The sequence below is a fragment of the Bombina bombina genome, chromosome 3 (assembly GCF_027579735.1).
Source record: "Bombina bombina isolate aBomBom1 chromosome 3, aBomBom1.pri, whole genome shotgun sequence".
In the NCBI taxonomy this organism is placed as follows: Eukaryota; Metazoa; Chordata; class Amphibia; order Anura; family Bombinatoridae; genus Bombina; species Bombina bombina.
This window is the reverse complement of record NC_069501.1, coordinates 57,599,982-57,619,442: the sequence shown is the minus strand read 5'-3', so window position 1 is coordinate 57,619,442 and position 19,461 is coordinate 57,599,982.

The window sequence follows — 19,461 nt, the reverse complement described above, 5'->3', positions numbered from 1 at the left end:
GGGGGGGGGAAGCTCGCAAATATCAGGAGCAAAGTTAACCACAGTTAAAACTTGTAAGTGCGGGGGATGCAGTAGTATATCCATTCAGGGGGTTAGCTAGTGAATTGTTGTATAGGGGTTAATGTTATATTAAAGTTAAGGATTGGTACTGAAACAACTATAGCACTTCAATTTATCAACATAACAACACAGCCAATAATCACAAAACAGCAAGTCCTAGTTGTGAAGGTATAGGCATGCAAACAGACCAGCAATAATATGTAAAGCACAACAATATTGTTCACAAAAATGCATAGCACATAGTAGCTTGCTACGTGCTGGGAGCTGCTGCCTCCAAATCTAGAGGATTATACTTAGAGTGAGACCCATGTGGGAAAGTCTGCGGTACTATCAAACAGCCGGTCAGCATACCTTGGGGCCCATAATTCGGGTCATTCTGGTTAGAGAGCCGTCATTAAGGTTGATGGGGCCAAAGCACTCAAAGGCAAGTCTCTTAAATAAAAAAACAAGTTCATCCTATGCCGGTTCGAGTACTGAGTAAGCCAGCCTGTCCGTGCATCTGTAATGGCAGCTCAGCGAGACCTCCACAGCCGTCTATGTCAGTGTCGTGCCAGTAATCACCTTCAGGTTGGTAAGCAAACAGATCGCTCAACTGAGCCATCGCTGCAGCTGCAGAACATTCTCTCCATATTTGGAAGCCGTTGTCAGCTTCCAGCAGCAAGCCAGTCTCCTCTCTCCTTTCCGGTAAAAAGACAGGTCTCCAGGAATCCGAGAGGTTCATCTGTTCAACTGCACTCTGAGTTGCCGGTTTCTCTACCACTTCTTCAGTAGACCCAGAAACCCCGACTCGTAGATGAGTACTATCAATGAGATGCTGGAGGTGATCAAATCTCTTACACATCTGGTGTTCAAAGTCAGCCAGGAGAGCTTGAATAGTCACGTAGTCTGCCTCCATTTTACCTTGCATGCGGTGTTGTTGTGGCTGTGAGCCTGCCTCCTCAGGCCTAGTTCCCCGGGAGGGGATGTTGAAATCTCCCTTTAGTTCTCTATATTTGCTTTGTGAGAAGAGAATTAGCGTCTGAAGTTGACCACTAGATACTCACAAAGTTATTGGTTATAGTATCATATATAGCAGCTTAATATTCTGAGGAGATCTTAAGTTACTAAAAGTATAATTCACAGAGCTTTACACCATTGCATCCAGTCAGCTCGGCGGTTGGCTCCGCCCCCCCCCCTTTGTATTTATTTTAACTAGGTAGTTATTAAATAGTTAATAAATATTTACTAACTAGTCTACCTAGTTAAAATAAATACAAACTTAGCTGTGAAATAAAAATAAAACTTAAGATAGCTACAATATAACGATTAGTTATATTGTAGCTAGCTTAGGTTTTATTTTAAAGGTAAGTATGTATTTAGTTTTAAATAGGAATTATTTAGGTAATAATTGTAAGGTTTATTTAGCTTTATTTTAATTATATTTAAGTTAGGGGGTGTTAGGGTTAGGGTTAGATTTAGGCTTAGGGTTAAGTTAGGGTTAGGGTTATGCTTAGGGTTAAGTTTAGGGGTTAATATATTTATTTAGTGTTAGTGATGATGGAGGCCAGAGGTTTAGGGGTTAATAAGTTTAGTATAGTGGCGGCGACATTGGGGACGGCAGATTAGGGGTTAATAACTGTAATGTAGGTGGTGGCAATGTTAAAGGCAGCAGATTAGGGGTTAATAACTGTATGTAGGTGGCAGTGATATCGGGTGTGGCAGATTAGGGGTTAATAGTTTTATTTAGGTGACGGCAATGTTAAGGGCGGCAGATTAGGGGTTAATAACATTATGTAGATGGTGGCGATGCTGGGGGGAGCAGATTAGGGGTGTTTAGATGTTGTTTTTATGTTAGGGTGTTAGGTTTAAACATAACTTTTCCCCAAAAAAATTAAAAAAAAAGACATCAAAAATGTCTAAAAATAGACATCAATGGGGCTGCCTTACAGAGCTTTTGTTTCCGTGATCGCAGGTGTTAGACTTTTTTTTTGTCGGCTCTCCCTATTGATGTCTATGGGGAAATCGTGCACGAGCACGTCAAAGCATCACTTGTATTTTGGTGCGGTATGGAGCTCAACGCCACCATATCGCCCATACAAGCATGCATTTTATAAACTTGTAATAGCAGCACTATAGGGAGGTGAAATAACGCCACTTTTGTGGTGGTCGTCAATTTCCCTAAAGCGCTGAAAACTCATAATTTAGCTGTTTGTGAATAATCAAAAATCATAATAATTTTAACAGCCATTTTAATACCTGTAAAAAATGATCACTGGTTTCATTGTAAACATGGCTTTAGTACGGTATTAAAGGTAATACATCTACATAATGTTTTGCTATTTTCTCCCCAAAATATATATTTTTTAAATTGTCGTGATGTCTGTCTTTCTGTCCATCTGTCTATATGTTTTCTTCAAGGGCTCCATTTATTAAGCAGCAGATGCAGCTTCAGAGACCCATCGTTTCCGGCTCGGCCTGAAACGTAAGTTAGAAGCAGAGGTTGTAAAACCGCTGCTCCTTAACCTGTCCGCCAAATTTTATGTGGCAGATTGAAATCATCCCGATTCGGATGATTGACAGCCCCTGCTAGAGGCTGATTGGCCACCAGTGAGCAGGGGGCGGAATTGCACAAGTATTTCACCAGAAATGCTTGTGCAATGTTAAATGCGGACAGCATATGCTGTTCGCATTTAGCAATGTCGAATAGCTACAGCGAATAATGTCCGCTCAACATTTAATAAATCAACTAACATGTGTCTGTTATCTGTCTATCTTTCTAAACTTTTGTCTATCTGTTATCTGAATGCCCTTCTATTAACCATCTGTCTGTCACTTATCTGTTTGTCTGTCTATTATTTGTGATCTGAACTGTCTTTTCTTGTAATCATCCTTCTGTGTATATATGTCTGTCTGCCAGATTTCTGTTTGTCTTTCTCTTAACTGTCTATCCATTTGACCATCTATCTATTATCTGTCTGTCCTGCTAGCCATTTGTCCATTAAGTCTATTTGTTATTGGTTTGTCTGTCCATCTGACCATCTGTCTAGTTATGTGTTATTGGTCTGTCTGGCAGTCTAACCATCTGTCTATCAGTCTATTTATTTTTTTATCAATCTGTCTGTCCTTCTGACAATTTGCCTGTGTGTCCCTCTATCTCTGCATCAGCTTCTTATAAATGAGATACTCTATGATTTAAAAATACTTGCTTAACTCCCTCTGATTCAGATGGTGACAGCTGGAAAGGAAGCCAAAAGCTTACTACAGAGACACTGACACATCACTGATCAATGTGTTCTTCAAGTTGTTATATAGAACAAAAACATCAGCTTTGGAATAACATATGATTATTCCCAAGGAAACATGTATTTTGTGTTTGGTCTTGTTGTGAAGCATATTCAGGTTGAGGTATTTAAAGCCATGTGTTGGCTATGCAAACAGAATACTAACGTGCACATGCATTAACATTTAAAGCCTCTGTGCTATTTCAATTTAACATATTCTTCACTGATGTTTTATGCTTTTATTTTCAGATATTCATTTTTTTTATAGAAAATTCCTTGTTTTATTGAAAAAGAACCTCAGAAACAATTGCTTTTGTTTTTTCTTATTTTGCATAACATGGTTTGATATTTTTCACTGTGTAAAAAAGGTTTGTCATTGTCTTTGAAGGAAGAAAATAGGTTGGTTTAGAGTAGGTACAGTCTTGCATAAGATAAGTGTGTTTAGGAAAGGCAAACCTTCACCAGCTGAATTATAACTACCATGAAATGTAATATTGGATTCTGACAATCAAATTTATGTCCAAAAAATACCTTTTTGTTGATTTTCTTATGGACCTAGTTGATGTAGGTTGCTTGGATATGACTGAAGTAAACCAAGGTCTGTCATAAATGTGGTTGCATAACAGAAGGAATCCAATGCACAAGTATATAAAAGTAAATGCAATTTTATTGTAGAGTCCCACAAGAACTTCACTGATTAAAAGCAACAAGAACAAATTCATTTTGAAATTACTAAAATAAAAAACAAAAACATACAATACAATGAATACAAAGCTGGAATTTATTAAACAAATCCTCTTTTGGAACATTTCAGAAAATGGTAATGGGTTAATAATTTGTAGAATTATTAATTTGAGCACAAGTATATCACTAGTTGCTACAACTTGGAACAGCAGTCTCTGCACAAAATTTGCTTGGCAACTTGGTAGTAGACTGAGTATCGGAGTTTATTTAGTTTGATACAGATGTTGCATAAAGGAAAAGGAAAAGTACCTTGTAACCTCTGAGTCTCCACACCTCCTGCACCATAGTAGACCAGATACACAGAACTTGGATTGAAAAGGCTGGAGCCATTATTTTTTTTAAATACATTTTTATTTGAATTTAAGAATAACAAATCACAAATGGAGCCACACAGGACCCCTACACTTAAAATCACAAACTGAAAAAATTTGGACATACTTGTCCGTTTACCATTACTAACAGAACACTAATATGAAAAATAATGGTCCTTCCACAGTAAGGGAAGGAGACTTGAAATAGATTTTTCTGATCCATGAAAACATATGTGTAAACAATACATTACATCAAAGTCTCAACAGTCTAGGTAAGGGGGAGGGGGAGAGAAGAAGGGGCAGGAGAGGGGAGGGGGGATGTTGTAGTTTTCGACAAATCATTCCATAAAGAGAGGATAGAGAGGCAAGAGCCGTCAACTGTCTAGTTATGTATTGGAAAGAGAGACTTGTTTCGCAACCGACTGTTGCCACAGTGTATCATAATTGTCTTTCCAGTCTGCACAGAACATTTCGAACAGGTCTGATTTATTTAGTGAATGATAAATATCTTTTTCCATAGTGTAAATATAGGCCATAGTGTTTAAAATCTCAGCCCACCTTGGGGGAAGCACTTTTTTCCAGGACCTGGCAATATTGGTTTTAAAGGAGGACAGGAGATATATACATAACAGACTATGGTGTTTTGGAAGGGTATTTAAATTTAGATGGAGGAGAGCTGTTGCCGGATCTCTAGGTATTCTAATCTCAAGAGTGGATAGGGTACTGAAACACAGATTCCATAAGAATTAATTTTTGCGCATTCCCACCATACATGCATCATGTCACCAGGGAGACCGCAGCCCCTCCAACACAAGGGGGAAGTCCCCGGGAACATTTTCAATAGTCGCGTGGGGACTAAGTACCAGTGGGATATAACTTTGTAATATGTTTCAAACATTGTTACACAATGTAGAGTTTTCTTAGTCAGCGTGAAGGCCTTTTACCAAACGTTAACTAGAATGCAAATGCGAAAGGAGGGTTTCCCACCTAAGTAAGTGTGGTGCTAGGTCGGGTGGTATGGCTTCGTCAAGTAGGTTGTAATGCAGTGATAATGATTGTGGTAACCTGTGGCCCCTGTGCCAGACAGACTCCCATGGGGTGAGCGGACAGGAGAGATTGGGGCAAAATCCCCAAATAGTGAGGAAGCTAACAAGCTCAAAGCGGAGGAATGCGGGAGAAGCGATATGTGGATCTAATTGGTCTAATTCAATGAAGCCATCTTGGTGGATTGTGGACCAAAAATCTGAGACTCTTTTGATACCCAAACAAGGCCATGCTTTGGGTGGGTTTCCACAAGGCCCGTAAGGAGGCCAGCGATGGAAGTAACCAGAGAGGGATGGGGTGATATCAGACAGCAGTGACAGATCTTGTCCAAAACAGAAAGGCATTCTAAGATTACAAAGTTAGTTATAACAATATTTCTACAACTATGAGGTGGGGTCCAGATCAAGTCTCTAAGGAATATATTAAAGGGCAGAGAGGCTTGTTCAATCTCTCTCCATCTGTCATGGGTCTGGAGTACTCCCCATTGGGATATATGCGTGAGCATTGCCCCTTCATAATACTTAATAATGGAGGGAGAGGCCAATCCTCCCAACTGGATGGGGAACTGAAGGATTTTATGAGAGATTCTGGGAGTCTTTCCTTGCTAGATGAATTTTGTGAATTCGCTTTGAGATTGTAATAAAAGGTGCATGGGAACTCTAATTGGGAGGCACCAAAACAAATAAGTAAGTTTTGGCAGGAAGGACATTTTAAGGGAGGTTCAAGAAATAGACTTGAAGTCCCATTTATGCTTGAGTTGCTGCAGTTTAGCTAACATCGAGGGGTAATTATCCTTGATCATCTGCACTACACTGTTGGATATCCTGACTCCCAGGTGGGTGACCTGCTTATTCGACCACTTAAAATTGAATTTATCCTTCAGGTTTAGGATGTATTCTTGTGGGTATCCCCACCAATATACTTCAATTTTAGATATGTTAAGCTTGTAAAAAGAGAGGTCCCCAAAAGTTTTCAGGATCTCCAAGAGCCCAGGTATGGAACTCTACCCTGTCTGTACCGGTCTACTAACTGCAGGATTTTTCTAAGGTATGCAGGTTGATGGGAGTTGGGCAAGTATATGGAGACTAGGGTATGTAGGACGTGATCAAGCTTATACACCAGGATAGTATATCTGGCCAGGGGGTCTTTAATCACCTGTATCCACTCAAAAGCTACCCTATTGTGTATCAGTATGGCCGTTCCTCTAGCTTTCTTAATAAGCAGGGAATCTTCTATGGTCATGTAAGTATGGGAATGGAATCTGTGTGAGTCATTCGACTGTTAGTGGGTCTCCTGAAGGAACACCAAGTCCGGGTTATGGAACCTGAGAGTGCAGGCCTACAGGCTTTGCTTGAAAGGGGAATTGAGACCCTTAGTGTTATGGGTAAGGATTCTGAACCAATTAGGTGTTGTGCTTTGGCCTAAGTTTTCAACTCGGAGGGGGGAGGCTCGGGCCGGAGCCATATCACCCTATTTACTATGGGGAATGTAAGGTAAGAGAAGGAGGGGAAAGGAGGAAGGAAAGCAGGGAGGGGATAAGTCAAGGTCGTAGATACAAGTAATGTATTAAAAGTTTGAGGGGAAAATAGTCCACCTGGGTGGAACCCTGGTGTGGGCTACCCTTTATTTGTGAGGACCCAGGATTCCCCGGCCCCACTCCGCAAATAAGGAGGTCACTTCATGAGATAGAGCTGTGGAATAAGTCAACCAGTGGGGGAACTTCTTATGGGGAGTAGGATTTTTTCAGGAACAGTATTAAAAGTAACAGTAAACACAAATAAAAACCTTTACCCTCCATCAAGAGAGTCAGTTAGCATAACATATGAAACACCAGCCCTGCTCCGTAACTTATCAAACATAATAGTAAACAGTGTAAGAACAAAACCATGCTAACTTGATGAAATGTTGGAGCATCTTCATGGCGGCAAAACTCTGAATGTCCAGGACTAAGAATCAGCCACCAGACTTGTAAGGAATTTGAGACTCGATGGAGGGAAACAATGGAGGTCCTCAGTTGCAACTGAAACTCAAGGAGGTAGTGTGTGGGTATGAGGAGGGTCCTGTGTTTGTTGAGTTTTCGGCCTTTGATCTTTGACAGACCATTTGGGGGCTGTTACCTGAAGTTTTGACTGTGCAGGAGGAGGATCTCGCATGTCATCTGCCAAAAGTCCCCACTGAGTGAGGAGAGTAGTCCCTTTGGATAAGGAGGACACTGCATGTGTCTGGTTATCTTTATTGATGATCAGTTTGGTTGGCTAGTCCCATCTGTACTTGATGTCTGCCATTCTAAGTACCAATGTGACCAACTGGAAGTATAGTCTGTGTTGTAGGGTGTGTGCAGATAGATCAGGTAGCAGCTGAATATCCTTGAACCTTTCTGACAACTGTGGTTTTCGAAAAGCAGCCTGCCTAAGTTTGTCTTTATATAGGAAGCTGTGGAAACAGACAACAACATCCCTCGGCTTCTCCTGCAAAACTGATCTCTGTCGTAAAGCCCTATGAGCCCTCTCCATGGTGGAGGTCATACCTTCATCCAGGCCCAACAGTTCATTAAAAAGATCTGTCAAAAATTTCTGTAGATCAGCAGGTTTAACATCCTCTGGGGCCTAACTCACACAGAGTTAGTGTCTGTCAGGATATACTTCAACAAGGGGGCAAAAGCCAGGAAAACACTGCAGACCACAGCATAAATTAATAACCAGTAATATAATAAGGAAGCAAGTAGTAACCTTGTTGTACTATAGAGACATAGAGATTTGGTAGGATAGGAGGGTTCAGAGAGATATGTTAGTCAGGCCACCTAAATGACCTGCCTTTCTACTCGGGGTGCTGTTAGGATACAACCTTGTAGGAGGGGGAAAAGGGAGGAAAGGGTGACCTAGACATGCTAAGTGGGAAGGAGGGAGTAGATAGAGAAAGAGCTTAGGATTTAGGAGTAAACGTCATGAATAACCTCCCAGGGGAGGCACACCTACAGACAGTAAAAATGTTAGTGAAGCAGCACTCAAATATTAAAGTTACTCTAGATTCGGTGGAATCAGTCTTAATGAGTGTGTCAATACAGTAGAAGTCAGGCTTTTATGCCAGGTAATTGGTCTTCCAACCACTTATCAGCACGTTAAAATTAGCCACTCAGTAAGCTCCGAGAGGCCCCCTCTTGCCTCAGGGAATTGGGGATCAGACCTGAAGGAAGGGAAAAAGGCAAGGGGAAGTGACCAGATGAGACAAGCTGAGCCGGAAAGGGGGAAGCTTAAGGGGGCCCCCTATTGAACAGATGCACAGATTACACTCTCAGTAAAACCCTAAAGCAAGCATAAATTCACTATACTTAACAACGGTATCCTGTGGGAGCAAGCATAGAAAAAATAGTAAAGGCAAAACATAAACATTCCACTTTGGACAAAGGTTTCAAAGACAATTAAACTGACACAGCAGTTAATACAAAGAGTCCATTGCATATGGGTTTTGATAGTTGCAGATGAAGACAGGTGTATTAGCAGCTGCCCTAGGGGTTTTTATAGGTCTGGAGGTAGAGTGAAATTTTTGTGAGCTCCTGCTCCAATACCGTCACTATAGGTTAAGGGGGAAGGGTGATTATGTGTAGGGACCACACTGAAGTCTCCTGTGATGGCAAAGCAAGACCAGCGTAGGGAAAAACAGAGGCCTGCAGCCTTCTAATCTGTAATGCGGTAATGAAAGCTGCCCTGGAGAGCTTATACAGTGTGGGCTAATAAAGTAGTGAAAGTCAAGTCAGCCTCATAGACTGTAAAAATCTCTTAGGAAGTAAGGGCCAGGTCAAAAGGCACCACATGTGGCCTAGCAGGGAAGTAAGACATTTAAAGGCGGCAATAAGGCAGTGTATTCCAAAACAAACCCTCCGTTAGCACACTGTCTTATAGCTCAGTGGGAGTCTCTATTGCTGTGTGTACGGCATAGGATCTGCGTCAGGAGGCCACTAAGAGGTGAATGGCATGGGTAGGGGATATAAGAAAAACAGTGATCTCACCTAATGCGTCCGTTCTGTCACTGCACCAACGTCTCCAGCAGCCCAGGTATTTGTAAGTCGAAGAGGCCCCACAAAACCCATCCAAGGGTTAGGATGGTAGCCGTCTGTCTAGCTCCTCTTGTCAGCACCTAGGAATGGTCTCATGGGCCTTGGTTGGGACGGGTCCTATAAAGGGCCGCAAGATGGCCGCCATTTGCACCAAACCAGGCACAGGGAATCTCCGGTATCCACCTTCAGGCTCCCAGCCTCCAGTTACCCTCGATTTCCACCACAACTCTTCCGACTGTCTTCTTGAGCGTGGCCCCTATATGGCAAGGCTCCCTGGTCTCTATATGGGTCAGGTGCGTAGCAGTCCCGTATATGAATCTTCTCCACTATGACCCTCCGCTTCCTTCTCCCACAGATAGTCCATGCCACTTCACGGTCTCCACAGCTCACAACTGCTCCAGAGCAGATCCCCGATCCTCCGGATCTTAGTAGGCGACAGCCTTACAGGATAAGTAGTGAGGTTGCGTTCAGCGGTGTAGGCAGTGAAACAAACTTCCCCAAACAACTCTGGATTCTCCTTATAGAGGCAGTTTTGGGGTACAAACTGTTTAGATTAATTGTTAGACTGTGTTCCCTGAAAATTTGACTAATTTACACCAAAATGTGGGCAGCTTTAGGCTGTTTTTAAACTATTTAGCTCAGGAGCTCTGTGTCTGCACATCCGCTCCATACAGCGGTTAGCTCCACCACAAGGCTGGAGCCATTTTATTAACAAATTAATAAAATAACATTTTTAAAACCAAACAGATTAATGAATACCAACAATACGTTTGCCTGTAACCATAGCGCTGATGAATCTGTAGCGCCCTATAAGTAAATGATAATAATATAACCCACCTGTACCAGCTACTGAAGCCAGACATATCACAATAGTACATGTATTCTAATAACTAGCAAATGGTACCTTGATATAGTTTCCTTTACTCACAAACAGGCAAGCACTGTGTCTATTTGCCTGGACTCAGAAATTGTGAACTGCTGGTGCAATACCGCCCCCTGCAGATTCACAGCCAATTGGCTGCTAGCAGGGGGTGTCAATCAACCCGATCATATTCGATCGGGTTGATTTCTTTCCGCCGCCTCAGAGCGGACAGGTTATGGAGCAGCGGTCTGGAGCTTGATAAATTGACCCCAGAATCTGTTTTTATGTTGTCACAAACAGTAATAGCTACACTTGAAGTTACCATTCTTCATACTTAATTTGCTTAACCTATTTGTTTGTGGTTTTGGGGCCAGATGACTCATCTTTTAGATTTGGTGCTATTTTAGGTGTCATTAAAGAGGTATTTCCAACTATTTGGGAAATAGAATAATCTATTACTGGAATGTGCCAATGCTTCTTTAAGATAGCCCTTGCATCTTGCCATTTATTATTAAAAGTACTTATAAATCTAATGTTTGTATCTTCAGTGTTTCTAATCTTCTTTCATTTCCATATATCAATATATCTCTAGTTTTAACCTTTATGATATGCTGATTTTTAAAGTTTGCTGAGAATATCCCTCTGCTTGAATTTATATATTAATTCCTTTACTTCTTAAATTGTCTCAAATATTGGCCATATGGAATGTTCTGATTTAAATTGGATGGATGATGATTATCAAAGGCTAGTAAAGCATTACCAGCTGTTTCCTTTTTATATGTTGCAGTCGATAGAGCATTCTCTTTATTCATAATTTGCAGGTCTAAAAATGTGATTTCCTCAAAACTTTAATTAAATATAAATTTTAAGTTCCGGTCATTAGTATTCAATTCACTCATAAATTCAATCAATTTATACTCCAAGTCCAACCACAAAAGGAACACGTCATCTATACCAAAAAGTAATTTTATATATATATATATATATATATATATATATATATATATATATATATATATATATATATATATATGTGTGTGTGTGTGCATTTATGAATAAAAAGAACATATTCTGCTACGTGAAGAACAATGGAATGTGAAATATTCATGTTTTCATGTCGGGTTAGTGCACTTGAGAAAATGAGATTGTGTTTGTGCTCCATTGATTTCTATGGGGGAATGCGTTAATGCGAGTGAAAACTGTTTTAACTTGTAAAACGTACGATACCCAATGTGCGCAAAAGGCTTACTTCTAGCTAAGTTAACATGCAATTGGGAGCAAAGAATAGTGCTCCACTTTTAATCTAGCCCTAAATAACACCTAGATTTCGAGTTTTGCGCTAAACAGGGTGCGAAAATAACGCCAAAAAGTTGCGTTATTTCACTCTCCATAGCGCTGCCATTACGAGTTACTGAAAAGCCTTCTTCTGCTGTGCGTTATGGTCCGTTAAGCTCCATACCGCACAAAAGCCGAGGGCTGATTTGATGTGCTCATGCATGCTTTCCCCTATAGACATCAATGGGGAGAAAGTGTTAGAAAACAAACAAACACCTGAAGTGCGGAATGGCAATTGCTATAACGCAACCCCATTGATATCTATGGGGGAAAGAAAGTTACATTTAAACTTAACACCATAACATAAACCCCAAGTCTAAACACCCCTAATCCGCCGAACCCGACACTAATGAAAGTTATTAACCCCTAAACCGCCACTCCCTGACATTGCTGCCACTAAATAAAATTATTAACCCTTAAACCTCCGACCTCCCACATTGCCGCCACTAAATAAGCTTATTAACCCCTAAACGTTCGGCCTCCCACATCACAAAACACTAAATTAAACTATTAACCCCTAAACCTATCACCCAACTTTAAATTAAAATTACAATATAACTAACATAACTAACATTAAACTATAAATAAACCTAACCTTACTATTCTAATAAAATAAAAATAAACTACCAGTTAAAATACTAAATAACAAATTTAAAAAAAAATAATCCTACAAAAAAATTCCGAAAAATAAAAACACTTCATCCCAGTGGCGCAGAGCAGAGCTATCCTTAAAGCGGATGCCATCCTGCGCGGAGCGTCCTCTTCATATGGTCACTGCCATACACTGAAGGTTCAATGCAAGGTACCCGTTTAAAAATAGCGTACATTGCATTCCTATTAGCCAATGAGCCGATAAAATGAGAGCTACTGAAATCCTATTGGCTAATTTGCACAGCCAATAGGATTTTAGTAGCTCTCATCCTATTGGCTGTTTTGAACAGACAATAGGATTTCAGAAGCTCTCATCCTATTGGCTGATTTGAATTTTAAGAATCAAATCAGCCAATAGTAATGCAAGGTATAACGGGTACCTTGCATTGAAGCTTCAGTGTATGGCGGTGAGCGTATGACGAGGACACTCTATGCAGGATGGCAATGGCTTCCAGGATAGCTCAGCTCCCCTCCGCTGGGATGAAGATAGAAGACGCCCCTGGGATGAATGAAGATATCACCGCCTGGATGAAGACTTCTCACCGCCTTGATGGAGATGAATGTCCGGATTTCAGGAACAGTGAGTAGAGTTTTTTTTTTTTTTGTAAAGTTAATTTTTTTATTTTTTCGTAAAATTATTTTTTTTTTAATTTATAATTTAGGATTTTTAATTGGTATTTTTATTTTATTTTATTAGAATAGTAAGGTTAGGTTAATTTATAGTTTAATGTTAGGTTTATTTTAATTTCACAGGTAAGATTTTATTTATTTAAATATAGTTATAATGTAATTTTAATTTAAAGTTAGGGGTGTGTGAGGTTTAGGGGTTAATAGTTTAATTTAGTGTTTTGCGATGTGGGAGGCCAGAGGTTTAGGGGTTAATTGGTTTATTTAGTATTGGCCATGTGGGAGGCCAGAGGTTTAGGGGTTAATAGGTTTATTTAGTGGCGGAGATGTCGGGGATTAGCGGTTTAGGGGTTAATAATTTTATTATAGTGGTGGCGATGTCGGAGAGCAGTGGTTTAGGGGTTAATATATTTAAATAGTGTTGGCGATGTGAGTGGGTGGCGGATTAGGGGTTAATAAATTTATTTAATAGTCGCAATGTGGGTAGGCAGCAGATTAGGGGTTAATAAGTTTTAAATAGTGTTTGCGTGGTGAGAGGGTGGCGGTTTAGGGCATAATAGGTAGTTTATGGGTGTTAATATAATTTGTAACATTTTAGTTATGATTTTTGTGAAGCATTTTTGTTACACAAAATCCATAACTACTGGTCTTAGATGACGGTATGGATCGTGTCGGTATAACACAAGCATTTTAGCCGGATCGCACAACCTGTAATACCGGCGCTATGAAAATCGCGCACTCAAACCTCATTTTTTTGAGTGCAGAATGGACGTTGTGTTAAAGGCTAGAATGCTTGCGGTATAGGTATACTGCCGCGACTCATAATATGTGTTCCTGGCCATTCCACGCACAATGGCCAATTTTTCAGCAGTATAGCTGTACCACAAAACTCGTAATCTAGGTGTAAGTTATTAGTGATTAAACCCATAATACAAGCTGACAACCATATCAGCAAGCTGCATTGCCAGTGCTTGAGCTACTGAAACCATTGATTCATAAGTAGTCCCTAAAACAGGGTATCAAACATGATGAGGTCTCTCTACAAATCCATGGACTGCCAAACTGGAAACGTTGGGTGAGATTAGGTAAATTGTTATGACAACTTAGCTATCCACATAAATTTGAGTAATCAAATAAAGAAATACATTTTAAGGTAGTTTAACCGACTTCTCATGCAACATTCTTAATCTGTTTTCTAATTGATTGTTTAGTATTTGCTGAGATTCAAGCTTTGCAAAATCCTTTGAAACTGAATTGCATACAGCTGAAACCTTAATACATGTAGAAAATGAAAATACAATAAAGCTAATTATATATTGTATTATTAAAACATAAATTAAATACATAAAATAAGTCTTATTTAATTTGAAATATCTTATTTAAAGGGACAATCTATTTCAGAATTGTTATTGTTTAAAAATAAAGATAATCACTTTTTTACCAATTTCCCAGTTTTGCATATTAATATACTTTTTACCTCTGTGATTACCTAGTATCTAAGTCTCTGCAGACTAAACCCTTATTTCAGTTCTTGTGACAGACTTGCATTTTAGCCAATCGTTGCTGACTTCTAGGTAACTCCACGGACGTGAGCACAATGCTATCTATAGGGCACATGTTAACCAACACCCTCTAGCTGTGAAACTTTCAAAATGCATTCAGATAAGAGGCGGACTTCAAGGGCTTAGAAATTAGCATATGAGTCTACCAAGGTATAGCTTTCAACTAAGAATAACAAGTGAACAAAGTAAATTTGATGATAAAAGTAAAATAAAAATTTGTTTAAAATTCCATGTCTAAATCATGAAAGTTTAATTCTGACTAGTCTGTCCCTTTAAAATGACTTTAATTCATAACAATTTTACATTCTATATTTAATATTAGTATTGTAATTGTATTACAGTGTATTCATTTCATTTAAGGCTTGTATTTAATTCTCCAAATGCACAACAATTGCAGTATTTTTTATTTGTTTACTTACGGCTAGATTACGAGTTTTACGTTAGAGGCTATACGGTGTTAACGAGCAGTTTTCTCTCACCGCTCACTTACCTGCAGCGCTGGTATTACGAGTTTTTACAAACCCGTCGTTAAAAGATTAAAAGTACAAAAAAACAAACAAACACTAAATTACAGAAAATAATAAACAAATTACAATATATTTAAACTAATTACACCTAATCTAATAGCCCTATCAAAATAACCCCCCCAAAAATAAAAAAACCTAGCCTAAACTAAAGTACCAATAGCCCTTAAAAGGGCCTTTTGCAGGGCATTGCCCCAAAGTAATCAGCTCTTTTACCTGTGAAAAAAAATACAAACAACCCCCCCAACAGTAAAACCCACCACCCACACAACCAACCCCCCAAATAAAAGCTAGACATGTGCAGCCGCGAAAAATTCGGTTTGGATCGATTTGGACCGATTAGAATTTTGGTTCGGATCAATTCGAATTCGGAAGAAATCGAATGAATTAGTTTCGGATTCATTCAGATTCTTTCTGATTCGTGTGAAATTCGGTTCGATTCGGTTCGGAATTTTTGGAATTTCGGCACTGTTAAGTGGGATGTGCTGTGTATTACACTAGTATACTGTACAATACTAGTGTAATACATGGCCATCCGAATCCATCCATCCGAATCCATCCGAATAAATTCGAATCGATTCAGATTTATTCGGTAGATTCCGCAATTCGGAAATTCGAATCGATCCGAATTCCGAATTTGGCAAAATTCATCCGAATTTTGATTCGGACCGAACCGAATCGCACATGTCTAATAAAAGCCTAACTAAAAAAAACCTAAGCTCCACATTGCCCTGAAAAGGGCATTTGGATGGGCATTGCCCTTAAAAGGGCAGTAAGCTCTTTTGCTGCCCAAAGTCCCTAACCTAAAAATAAAACCCACCCAATACACCCTTAAAAAACCTAACACTAACCCCCTGAAGATCAACTTACTGTTCTGAAGATCCGACATCCATCCTCAAGGAAGCGGCAGAAGTCTTCATCCAACCGGGTCGAAGTCCTCCAGTTGAGCAGAAGTCTTCATCCAGACGGCATCTTCTATCTTCATCCATCCGACACGGAGTGGCTCCATCTTCAAGACATCCGACGCGGAGCATCTTAAATTTAATGGATGACGTCACTCAAAGGAACCTTCATTCATCGTGTAGTCGTCGGATGAAGAGGATGCTCCACGTCGGATGTCTTGAAGATGGACCCGCTCCACATCTGATGATAGAAGATGCCAGCTGGATGAAGACTTCTACCCGTCTGGAGGACCACTTCACCCGGCTTGGATGAAGACTTCTCCCAGCTTCGTTGAGGACTTTGGTCCGGTTGGATGAAGACTTCTGCCGCTTCCTTGAGGATGGATGTCGGATCTTCAGAACTGTAAGTCGATCTTCAGGGGGTTAGTGTTAGGTTTTTTTAAGGGTGTATTGGGTGGGTTTTATTTTTTGGTTAGGGTTTGCCCTTTTAAGTGCTATTGGTAGTTTAGTTTAGGCTAGTGTTTTTTTTTTATTTTGAGTTGTTTTTTTTATTTTATTTTGATAGGGCTATTAGATTATGTGTAATTATTTCAAATATCTGAAATTTGTTTATTATTTTCTGTAATTTAGTGTTTTTTTTTGTACTTTAGCTAATTTAATTTAATTTATTTAATTGTATTTAATTTAGTAAATTTATTTTATTATAATGTAGTGTTAGGTATTATTGTAACTTAGGTTAGGTTTTATTTTACAGGTACTTTTGTATTTATTTTATCTAGGTAGTTATTAAATAGTTAATAACTATTTAATAACTAATGTACCTAGTTAAAATAAATACAAACTTGCCTGTAAAATAAAAATAAACCCTAAGCTAGCTACAATGTAACTATTAGTTATCGTAGGGTTTATTTTATAGGTAAGTATTTAGTTTTAAATAGGAATAATGCAGTTAATGATAGTAATTTTATTTAGATTTATTGTAATTATATTTAAGTTAGGGGGTGTTAGGGTTAGGGTTAGACTTAGGTTTAGGGGTTAATACATTTAGTATAGTGGCGGCGACGTTGGGGGCAGCAGATTATGGGTTAATTAATGTAGGTAGGTGGCGGCGATGTTAGGGACGGCAGATTAGGGGTTAATAATATTTAACTAATGTTTGTGAGGCGGGAGTGCGGCGGTTTATGGGTTAATATGTTTATTATAGTGTCGGCGACGTTGGGGGCGGCAGATTAGGGGTTAATAAGTGTAGGTAGGTTGCGGCGACATTGGGGGAGGCAGATTAGGGGTTAATAAATATAATGTAGGTGTCGGCGATGTAGGGAGCAGCAGATTGGGGGTTCATAAATATAATGTAGGTGACGGCGGGGTCCGGAGCGGCAGATTAGGGGTTAAAATTTTAATTTTAGTGTTTGCGATGTGGGAGGGCCTCAGTTTAGGGGTTAATAGATAGTTTATGGGTGTTAGTGTACTTTTTAGCACTTTAGTTATGAGTTTTATGTTACAGCGTTGTACCATAAAACTCTTAACTACTGACTTTTAAAAGCGTTAGGACTCTTGACGGGGTAGGGTGTACCGCTCACTTTTTGGCCTCCCAGGACAGACTCGTAATACCAGTGCTATGGAAGTCCCATAGAAAAAAGACTTTACGAAGTTTACGTAAGTCATTTTGCGGTAAGGCCAAAGAAGTGTGCAGTGACCCTAAACCTTCAAGACTCGTAATAGCAGCGGGTGTAAAAAAGCAGAGTTAGGACCTCTTAACACTGCTTTTTTACCTTAACGCACAACTCGTAATCTAGCCGTTAGTTTCCTCTATTATCTCTCAATATTTGTGAAATATGTTCACAAGTGAGGCTTCATTTTTCTGCATGCAGACAAGGTTCTCATTGGCCACCAGAAATTGAGATCTGCCCCCTGCTCTCATGCAACCAAGGGCTTGTCTGTCATTTGATTGGAGCTCCTTAACTTTCAGTTGCAGGGTCATGAATAAGCCTGTACCAAAAACTTGAGTCATGTGACTTGAAATCTCTAGCTTCTTGATACATTGAGCTTAGGGACACTCCAGTCAAAATTACACTTTCATTATTCAGATAGAGAATGTAATTTTAAATAACTTTCCAATTTACTTCCATTAACAAAAATGTGCACAGTCTTTTTATATTTAAACTTTTTGAGTCACCAGCTCCTACTGAGCATGTGCAGAAAAAACGTGTATGAATTTGTGATTGGCTGATGGCTGTCACATGGTACTTGTATGTATTTGTGATTGGCTGATGGCTGTCACATGGTACAGGGGGAGTGGAAATAGACATAACTTTTAAAATTGTGAGAAATAAATCTTACTCATTTGAAGTTCAGACTAAGGGGCATATTTATCAAGCTCCGTATGGAGCTTGATGCCCTGTTTTTCAGGCTCACCCAGAAACAGAAGTTATGAAGCAGCGGTCTAAAGACCGGTGCTCCATAACCTGTTCGCCTGCTCTGAGGCGGCGGACAGAAATAAACATGATCGAATACTATCGGGTTGTTTGACACCCCTTGCTAGCGGCCAATTGGCTGCGAATCTGCAGGGGCAGTTCACAAGAATGCTGTCGGCATTTATCGATGTGCAGCAGACATGATCCGCTATATCGGATCATGTCCACTCGCACAATCATAAATATGCCCCTAAGTGCTATTGCATTGTCTTGTTATCATGCATTTGTTTATTATGCAAATCTTCTGTGTTGACTGGTCCTGGTTCACAGATTGGTGCTTTGTGGATAACAGACTTGTACTAGTAAGTCAGATGATTGGTTGCCAATGCTGACTTTATTACTGAACTTTTAAAAATGCCTGTTTTCAATTGGTTCAATCTTGCACAGCTGTGAATAGACCCCAAATGTATGAATATTGCAAGTGTCTGATTTCTACTTAATGTTTTCAAAATTATTTGTTATACTAGCTGCAGTATAAAATGTATGGGGAATTGCTTCTTTTGGGTTAGTTGTTTGTGATTGAAATAGCTGTTTTTCCTCAATAAAACCATGATAACGTTTTCTCAAGAACATATCTATATGAATGGGCTGAGTCTATAGTGAGTGCAGACCTTATTATTCTTTACATTTTTCTATATCCATAAAGGTCTCCTTATTATTTCTGTCTCTCTCTCTTTCAAAGGTAAAGTCTCAGATAGCCATGGTGCCAAATGCCAAGTGTCTGGGACTAGTGAGAAAATAACCAATAAATGTCACTTATAATTATGTTTTAAATAGTTTGTGGTATATATACATTGTATTTTGTTTTTAATATGGTGAATTAAAGGTTAAGTTTTTTTTTTTTGTATTGTGTTCTGCTATCCTGAAAGGTGGTTAGTAATATCTTTTCATGGTGAATTGATTTCTGAATTATTGGGATGTTAACTGTGTTCCCATAAATATTATTATTTTCCAGTTTGTTGGAGTTATTTCATATACTTTAATTTTATTTGAGACATTGGGCACCTCCCACTCATTAAATTGAGGGATTTGATTGTTAATAGAGTGAATA